The 10,207-nt window shown below is 38.8% G+C and overlaps 1 pseudogene; it reads left to right on the forward strand.

Annotated features, from left to right (window-relative positions):
• The first annotated feature begins 7,699 nt into the window (after window positions 1-7,699).
• LOC113508167 lies at window positions 7,700-9,779 on the forward strand (annotated as a pseudogene).
• The last annotated feature ends 428 nt before the right edge of the window (window positions 9,780-10,207 follow it).

Genomic DNA, 10,207 nt, shown 5'->3' on the forward strand with positions numbered 1-10,207 from the left:
GCGGAGACTAGTAGCAGGACTTCGGATTGATAATTCGTTTCGGAACCTATTAACGTTAATTACCGCAGATAAAATTGCCTATTTTCGATGGAGCGTATGACAATTGGCTCGAGTTTAAACATTCTTACATTACTATGATTCATAAACGTTCGGACTTAGACGAGATACAGAAGTTCCATTAGGTCAGCGCTCACCGGTGGTGCCTTGCAGGTGATCAGTGCCTTAGAGTTTAGTCCGGCTAACTACATTCATGCATGGGAGTTATTGGAAAATCGGTTTCACAACGATAGATTATTGGTTAATAACCACGTGAAAGCGTTATTTAATAGTGCGACCTTGAAATCGGAATCCTCTATGCTGATTAGAAAATTGATTGATACTGTCCTACGTAATTTACGAGCTCTCAATTCCCTAGATGAACCCACGGAGAAATGGGATACACTTATTATCTACCTTATCGTAACTAAGCTCGATGCGTCCTCGGAACGCGAGTGGGAGAACCACAAAGGCGCGATGTCTTTAGGCGTCAAGGACAAGGTCAAGTTAGAGGATTTACTCTCATTCCTTAGGAACCGTGCTGACATGCTCGACATGATTAACGCGAATCATAGCAAGCCGAAAGAAGTAACACATGATAAGAGTGAAAACAAACATCACAACGATAACAAACGTAGTTCAAATCGTATTCATAGTTATGCGTCTACGAAGGGTAAATTTAATCGTTACAATAATTTTAAAAAAGATTTGCCTAATTGTGTATTCTGTAATCAAGGTCACGCCCTCTATACGTGTATAGGTTTTTTAAATATGTCGGTAAGTGATAGGTCGAAGTTTGTCAACGAGAAGAAATTGTGTCGAAATTGCTTACGAGCGGGACATTTAATTGACGATTGCGTATTTGGTCCGTGCAGGCAGTGCCAGGGAAAACATAATAGTTTATTACATTTCGAAAATAGCGTCAATTATGCGTGTGTGCGTAACGAGTCGCGCGGAGAGGCGAGCACTACGCACACACAGAACGCAACTGCGTTACATTCTTTACCCGATTCGAATGAAATTCTCGTATGTGACAAAGCTACGAATAATTTTAAGTTGATCCACACGGTGTTACTTTCCACGGCGTTGGTGGAAGTAGCTGATAATAATAACGTGTTTCATACAGTTCGCGCGCTTTTAGATAGCGGAAGCCAGAACTGTTTCATTACGGAGAAATTGTCTAAACGAATTAATGCGACTTATTTAAAGTCTTCGGTACATATCTCTGGTGTGGGACAGTATGTCACACAGTCGTGCCATTCATGCGATATTTCTATGCGATCAAAAGTAAACGATTATTATTACAAGATTCGTTGTATTATCTTGCCATGCATAACATCCAGTTTGCCTACAATAAACATCGAATCAGGTTATATTCGTATTCCCGATAATGTACAACTTGCAGATCCTACATTTAATATTAGTTCGGATATTGATTTGCTGATAGGTGCAGATATATTTTGGGACCTTTTAAATAGTGATAAAATGCGTTTACCGAGTGGCCCATACCTACAAAATTCTAAATTAGGTTGGTTGCTGTCAGGTCCTATATTCGCAAGGGACGCTCAGACAACTCATGTTCAGTGTCACTTTACCCAAGATATTGACAAGCAACTTAGATTATTTTGGGAACTCGAGAGTATACCTACATCGCCTCGTTCAGTTCTTACTGAGGACGAACGGAGATGCGAGGAATTGTTTACCAATACGTATTTACGCGAAGATAATGGTAGGTTCTCGGTTCGGATACCGCTGCGTGATTCTCCAGACACACTGGGTGATTCTTACACGCTCGCGAAGAAACGGTTTCTTAACTTAGAACGTAAACTTGAACGTTCACCTGAATTTAAACTTATGTATAGTGACTTTATGCGAGAGTATCATGATTTAGGTCACATGACAAAAATTAGTGCTTGTGGTCATCCTAATTATTATCTACCACACCACGGGGTCGTTAAAGAGAGTAGTACGACCACCAAGTTACGCGTTGTATTTGACGCTAGTGCTGTGACTAGCTCAAACAAATCATTAAACGATATTCAGTACACGGGGCCCGCGTTACAAAACGATATATTTTCTATTTTGTTGCGCTTTAGGCAATATAAGTATGTCGCGTGTGCCGATGTAGAGAAATGTTTTAGAAATGTACTTATCCAGCGTGATCAAAGATCGTTACAACTAATATTGTGGCGCGAAAGTCCTACGGAACCATTAGATACGTATCAGCTTAATACAGTGACGTACGGAACTGCGTCCGCTCCGTATTTAAGTATGCGTTGTATTAGACAGTTAGCGTTAGAATGCGAGGATAAAGTTATTGCAAGAGTTATCTCCGAAGATACTTTTGTAGACGATCTTATCACTGGTGATGATGATCATCATCAATTAATTAGAATTTGTCAGAAGACTTCAGAAGTCTTGCAATCTGGTTGTTTTCCTCTGCGCAAGTGGACATTTAATTCAGACACTTATCAGTGCGAATCCGTTGAACATTTTATAGGTGAACATTCTCAAACGAAAACACTTGGATTAGGTTGGCACAACACTAGTGATGAACTTTATTTCGTAACGAATATCGATAGTAATTATTCAAAATTAACTAAACGCGTAATGTTATCCATTTTATCACAGATTTATGATCCGTTAGGTCTTTTTTCCTGTAGTTATTATTCCAAAATTATTATTACAAAAACTATGGTTAAGTAAGATCGATTGGGACACTCCTGTTACTTTAGATATTGTTAAGATTTGGCAGAATTTTGTTGAAACATTAAGATATTTGAAAGATATTCGTATTGTTCGTCACGTTCGTGGAGCGTATACTCAGTATACAGAGCTTCATATTTTTTCCGATGCATCGCAAGACGCGTACGGTGCGTGCGCGTATATACGTACAAGCTAAAATCTAAAGTCACTGAGTGGCTACTACAACAGGACTATTCCAGTACAGAGACATTACTCACATACATCGCCTAACAAACACGCACACAAGAACGCTCGCCTGCACGCGCACACACTCACTCACACACACACACAGACACGCATACACACGCACACACAGACACACACACACAGTCACACATACTTATCAGACAATCAAGGAAACATGTAAAGGGTAGATAGACACAGTTCACTTGTTGTATTAATCATATCATAAGAATATCTTAGCCGAACAGTCTCTTAAGATACAGGTTATCCTAGTTTAAGAGGCATGGTTTGTATAATTGTGTACAGATTTCTGCAACTTACAGGATACAGAGAGTTAACTTGTTCTACCTACTAGTAATAATCTGTCACCTATATAATTTTTGTTATGCTTCTATCTGTAATTTTGAGAAATAAACATTTTATTATTATTATTATTATTATTATAGTGATAATTCCGACGTAACAGTGCGTTTGCTGTGTGCCAAGAGTAAGGTTGCACCTGTAAAGTCGATTAGTATTCCGCGTTTGGAACTTTGTGGCGCTCTAATTGGAGCTAAATTGTATAAGAAAATAGTTGATTCTTTGAGATTAGAATTTAGTAAAGTATACTTTTGGACTGATAGTACGATAGTCATGGGTTGGCTTAAAATGTCACCACATTTACTTAAAACTTTTGTTCAGAATCGAGTGAGCGAGGTCAATGAACTCACGGGCGATTCCGTGTGGTTACACGTAGGTAGTAAGGACAACCCAGCTGATTTGCTGTCGCGGGGTTATAACTTAGATTTATTAAAGGATTGCGATTTGTGGTGGAACGGTCCTTCATATTTACGGAACTTAGATAATTATAATAACAGATGCGATATTACGGACGTTCAGAATTTACCGGAATTAAAATGTAAACAAACGTGTTTATTGACACAGAATACGGAGACTTAATTGATTTGAGAAATACAGTTCACTTTCTAAACTTAAACGAACAGTTGCATATATACTTAGATTTATAGATAACGTACGCATGGAAGATGGATAAGGACAGCCGTTCGAACCGGTTCCTTATCAGTGAGCGAATGCAATGCCGCTCAAAAAATGCTAATAAGATTAGTTCAGAGTAAATCATTTCCAGATGTTTATAATAATTTAGTTATGATATTCCTTTAAAGCGAAGTTGTAAACAGTATAGTCAGGTTTCAAGTTTGAATGTTTTTATTGATACGGATAAAATAATTAGAGTCGGTGGAAGATTGAGTAATTCGTCTAATTTTAACTACGATAAAAAACATCCTGTTTTATTGTGCAGCAAACATCCTTTCACTGTTCTTTTATTTCGATATGAACATTTACGGTTACTACATGCGGGTCCTCAACTGCTTTTAGCTTCTTTGCGTGAATGTTGGTGGCCATTAAACGGGAGAAACTTAGCCAGAAAGACTGTGCATGGGTGCGTCAAATGTACGCGTGTGAAAGGTAAGACGCTGACACCTATCATGGGTAACTTACCGGCTGATCGCTTAGAGCCTGGTTCCCATTTATTCGAACAGGCGTAGATTATGCGGGGCCAGTTTATATTTTAAATCGTAAAGGCAGAGGAGCTCAGTTAACCAAAGCCTACATTTGTGTATTTGTTTGTTTCACGACGCGAGCTATGCATTTGGAACTTGTTACTAGTCTTACTTCGAGTGATTATATTTTAACTTTAAAACGCTTCATTAGTAGACGAGGTAAACCAAACGTTATCTTTTCCGATAATGGTAAAAATTTTGTGGGGGCTGAAAAGGAGTTTCCTTTGTTTCTTAAGAGAGAAGCGGAGAATATTACAAATTACGCGACGGATAATAACATTGAGTTCCGATTTATTCCTCCGTATTCTCCACACTTTGGCGGTTTGTGGGAGAGTGGGGTACGCTCGTGCAAGTATCATCTGCGACGCATAGTAGGTAACGCGAGACTAACTTTCGAGGAGTTTAGCACAGCTTTGGCAGAAATCGAGGCCGTCCTCAACTCCCGTCCGATTTCACCTCTATCCTCTGATCCTTCTGACCTCACTCCTCTTACCCCTGCCCACTTCCTCATCGGCCGACCGTTGACCGCACCAGCATCATCGGACGACTTCACCGAGCGGCCAAGTTTGAGGCTGTCCCGCTACGAGAGAATAGAACAGCTTCGCCAGCAGTTTTGGAGACGCTGGTCTACAGAGTACATCTCTGAACTACAAAAACGTACTAAATGGAAGACCCAACAAGACAGCATCGATATAGGCAGCCTAGTACTTGTCAAGGATGACAAGCTGCCACCCCTGAATTGGCATCTGGGGCGAGTGGTACGGGTTCATCCTGGAAGAGACGGAGTAACTCGAGTCGCCGACGTCCGTACTGCTTCGGGCATCATTCGTCGGGCTGTGGCAAAGATATGTCCGCTGCCGCTGCGACCGACGAGCGAAGATTTGTAACATCACTTGCGATACCATGTTGGAAGCCGCAGCTTCCAAGGCCGGGGCCATGTTCGCGCCATCTATTGACGCTAGTGTGGACTAAACATTTTGTGCATAGTGTCAGTGGTAATGTGTCGCCATCTAGCGACAAAGTGTATCAGACTATCGATTGGCGCCTTTTATTCGTGTTTGGCGCGCGACGCCCCCGCCATCCTTCTTCTTCTTCAACCCTTCTTGCAAGCAACACCGATTGTCATGTTGTATCGATAATTTCAGTTTTAATATATATAAGTTTTATAAAAGCACAGTTAAACGTTTTATTTGGGAATCTGGACGAGAACCACCGATCCTGCACATATGGAAAAGATAAAAAAATAAAAATTCAATTTCTCATTTAAACTGCTTTGTAGCTCATTCTGGCATGGCTGTTATAGTTTCGAATATTAATTAAAAGAAGTCTATTTTGTCCTTTTTTAAATACAATATGAGGAATTGAGGATGTCTGTTACGGGGAAAAAAACTTAGTATTACTATTTTTAAACGAGAAAATAAAGAACTGATGGAATATTATCGACCGATTTCACTAATTCCAGTTTTATCAAAAATATTTGAAAAATATATTTACAGCCAGCTATATAAATTTATAGAAAAAAATAAAATCTTATGCGAAGAACAGAAAGGATTTCGTATTCAAAGAACCATCAATATGGCTATATATGATTTTATATTTAACGTTATCAAAAATGTCGATTCCCGGAACCCTGTTATTAGCATTTTTTGTGATATGACCCAGGCTTTTGATTATGTACACTACCCTACTCTTTTAAAAAAACTTGAAGCTTACGGGATCAGAGGAAACATCCTTAATTTAATTAATTCCTATTTACAAGACAGAACACAAATAACAGAAATTAATAGAGTTAATACTGTTAATAACCATGAAGAGACATTTCGATCTTCAAAACGTAAAGTACTATTTGGTGTGCCGCAAGGAAGTGTTTTGGGTCCCTTTATTTTTATTTTGTACATAAATGATTTACCGAATTGTATAAAACAACCAATTACACTCTTTGCTGATGATAGCACGATAACAATACCCTGTAACACTCTGGAAACTTATGAACATGAAATAAATGATAGCTTAAGAAATGTTGTGAATTGGCTAGATGCTAATAATCTAAAATAAATTTGTCAAAAACTAAAATGATCGATTTTAAACAGCGGGTAACAACTGATATTAACACAAACATTCATTACAATAGTGATACAATACAAAAAAGTTGACAGTACAAAATTTCTTGGTCTCCAAATAGATAAAGAATTAAATTGGAAAGCGAACATTGATATCTTATGTAAAAAGATGAGTAAATCGGCGTACGCGCTACTAAAACTATCACCCATTGTTAACACTGATGCCCTTCTTACTGCGTATTATGGTATTGTAGAATCGCATTTAAGATACGGAATAATATTTTGGGGAAACTCCACTAATAAAGAAACGGCATTTAAATCACAAAAAAGATGTATTCGAGCAATGTTTAAACTTAAAACAACGGATAGCTGCGAACCGTTCTTTAAAAATATAAAATATTGACACTTCCTTGTCTTTACATTTTGGAAGTAGCGATGTTTGTAAGGACAAATCCAACTCGATTTAGCGTCTAGCTGATGTAGTCTCGCGTAGCAGACGTGATAGCAGCGTGTTATGTCTAGAATCAGCTAAAACAGCCTTATGCGCAAAAGTGTTTATTGCATGGCTCCAGTTATATATAATAAAATACCTAAGAGCTGGAAAGATCTGACAAATTTATTATTTAAAAAAAAACTGAGAAATTTTTTAGTGGCTAAAGCGTACTATAGTTTAAGTGAATTCCTAAATGAAAATGATTTTACTAACTAGTTCATATGTTTTTTTTTTTTTTTTTTGATGTACTTGCTTGTTTTTATTTACTACTATATTGTATCTACTGTTTAGATATTAAGCTAATTGTTTGTATTTTATTTTGCATGCCTTCAAGGTAAATATGGCAGAACTTAATGTATTTCTTGACATCTTGTATATGTACCCATATTGCAAAATAAATTTATCTTATCTTTATCTTTACGGGATCGGGTAGTAAGCGATTGAAACCGCAGAGAACAGCCAGTTAATTATATATTTTTGACTGCACGGATAGCCATGTGATTGAGATCACTGCGCCAAACCCACTGAGCGTGACGTGTCGCGGGTTCAATCCCAAGAATGCTTGTCCTGAGTCTGTCTTTATGCTTATGACTTGTGAATCCCAAGACGAGTTTTTCCATTTTTCATAGTCTTTTTTCTTCCCCAGCAAATGAACCCTTTAGGTCTAGACCTAGACAAGAAGCTGTCTAAAGCGGCCCTAGCCGGGAGGTGGCTGTCCGCGTGTACCGGCTTCACGGGCCGCTGGGCTACTACCGTGGTTACGCGGCTTCGCTCGCCGCCTATGTACCTAACTCTGCCCTCTGGTGGGCGCTGTATACTACTTATCAAGGTATTTATATTATAACTATATCTTCTTTATATAGAATATAAAATATTTAATATCTAGATTTGAAAAATCTTAATACCCACGTATTTGAATGACTCTCCATTAATGTTCACCAAAATTGGTTTTGTTTTTATAGTTGTAAATTGCATTGTCATCGGGTTTGAAGCTACCCGGAAAATTTTAGCCTTCTAGCTTATAGAAGGCTAAAATTTTCAGGCTAAGTTCACAAAATTGAGTTTCAATAATCCAACCGCAACGACAAACATACAAGGAAGAAAGTGAGTGTATAAAAACGTGGGAAAATGAATTTCTGTTCGTTAGTCTCGTTAAAACTCGAGAACGGCTGAACCGATTTGGCTTATTTTGTCTTGAAATATTCCGAAAATTCTGAGGAAGGTTTAAATGGTGATAAAATATGAAAAGATGCAGAAAAACTACGTAATTGTACTATACTAATTTAGCTAAACAAGCTTCCCAAACACTGCACTTTCGTCACTCTAATAAAATCTACTATTTCAACCGAATTTTTATAAAGGAAGAATTTTTCAATTTGTCTTATGTTTCAAACATCGAAACTTCGATTGTATCAACCGATTTGATTAATATATATAACATATCCTGGGACAACTCACACACGGTTAACTGATCCCAAGCTAAGCAGAGCTTGTGTTATGGTAACCAGACAACTGATAAACTTACTTATATATTTCTAAATACATACATATTATAGATAAATTACACCCAGACACCAAAACAAATGATCATGCTCATCACACAACATTTGTCCTGGGCGGGAATCGAACCCACGACCTCCTGTATAGCAGTCAGGGTGCTAACCACTAGACAACAGCCCGTCATAAGAATAAATGATTCATTAAGTATTGTTATAAATTTTATACTAGCTGGTTGAATCTCATTCTCTAAGTTGTTTTTGACTTTCAGACGAGCTCCTGAAGGTGGCTCCCTCGGTGGATGTCGATCCTGCTGATACAGTGCGTGGCGGGGACTCTCGGCGGGTTCACGACCACCTTCCTCACCAACCCTCTCGACATAGTGCGGGCTAGGCTACAGGTATGTATTTACACCCTTTCTGAGGAGGCAGTTGATTTAATATTGATTAAATAACTTAAAAAACCGTGCTAGAGACAGAAACACGACAGTGACAACCTTTTTGAAGCAAAACTTATTTATATAGGTAACTAGGTGACAATGCAATGGAAGTGACCCATTAGCTTATTAATATTTTTAATTTTTGGAAAATATTAATTAAAAAATATAAATAGGAATAATAATTTTCTTTTATTTTTTAATTTTCTCAACAAGGCCTCTGCTCGTTTAGACCTGTAGCCCCGTCTCCTCTCATGAAGTGATACTGTGATAGAAAAGAGATATAAATTTTTTTAATAAAAAAAATAATTACTAACATGATAAAATAAAACAACTACGGATAAAGATTGATTCGTTATTAAATGATGCAACGGTTTATTCACGCGTATGTGTCGGGATCGCCCGAATAGTTTCGGACCCAACCGGAGACCTTAGTAATGAGCTGTGATGCGACGGGATCGCGTCAGCCGATAAATACGCACGAGTAAACCGTTACATCATTAAATAATTTTCTGCCTATCCCCATTCTCAATTTTTTCTCTCTATCCCCAGGTCCAAGGTGTAGGTACAATGAACGAGGTTTTCCGCGACCTCTGGGCTGAAGAAGGTCTCGTGGGGCTGTACTTCAAGGGTCTGTCTGCGCGCCTGGTGCAGTCCGCCTGCTTCTCATTCAGCATCATCCTCGGATACGAGACCATCAAGAGGGTCGCGCTGAGCGATGAGTTTAGACCGAGAGTACGCTGGTGAATAATATACGTGACTTGTGATTTGGAGAGTTTTATTTTATAATTCACAACGCCATCTAGTGTCAAACTAAGGAAGTGTATTCTAAATATATGCATAGTAAAGATGAATTACACCCAGACACAGAAATGATCGTGCTCATCACACGAACATTTTCCTAGGTGGGAATCGAACCGACGACTTCCGATATAGCAGTCAGGGTCACTAACCACTAGACCAACAGGTCAGTCAAATTTGATCCCCAAAATACCACCTTTTTTTGGTAAGACGAGGGAATCCTCTTGGACAGCCGCTCCCTCGGGGGAGGAAACAGGTAGTGTCAGACTCTTACTGACTAAACCTGAACCGCCGTGCTACGTCATCCGCGTTTTTGTGTCGGTGTATGGCAATGCGTTGCTATCCTTCATGCACCGACCGCGGGCTTCCAGGCCGGCGGGTCACTTTTCCCGTG

Source organism: Trichoplusia ni, unplaced genomic scaffold, assembly GCF_003590095.1.
Source record: "Trichoplusia ni isolate ovarian cell line Hi5 unplaced genomic scaffold, tn1 tig00004000, whole genome shotgun sequence".
NCBI classification, from domain to species: Eukaryota; Metazoa; Arthropoda; class Insecta; order Lepidoptera; family Noctuidae; genus Trichoplusia; species Trichoplusia ni.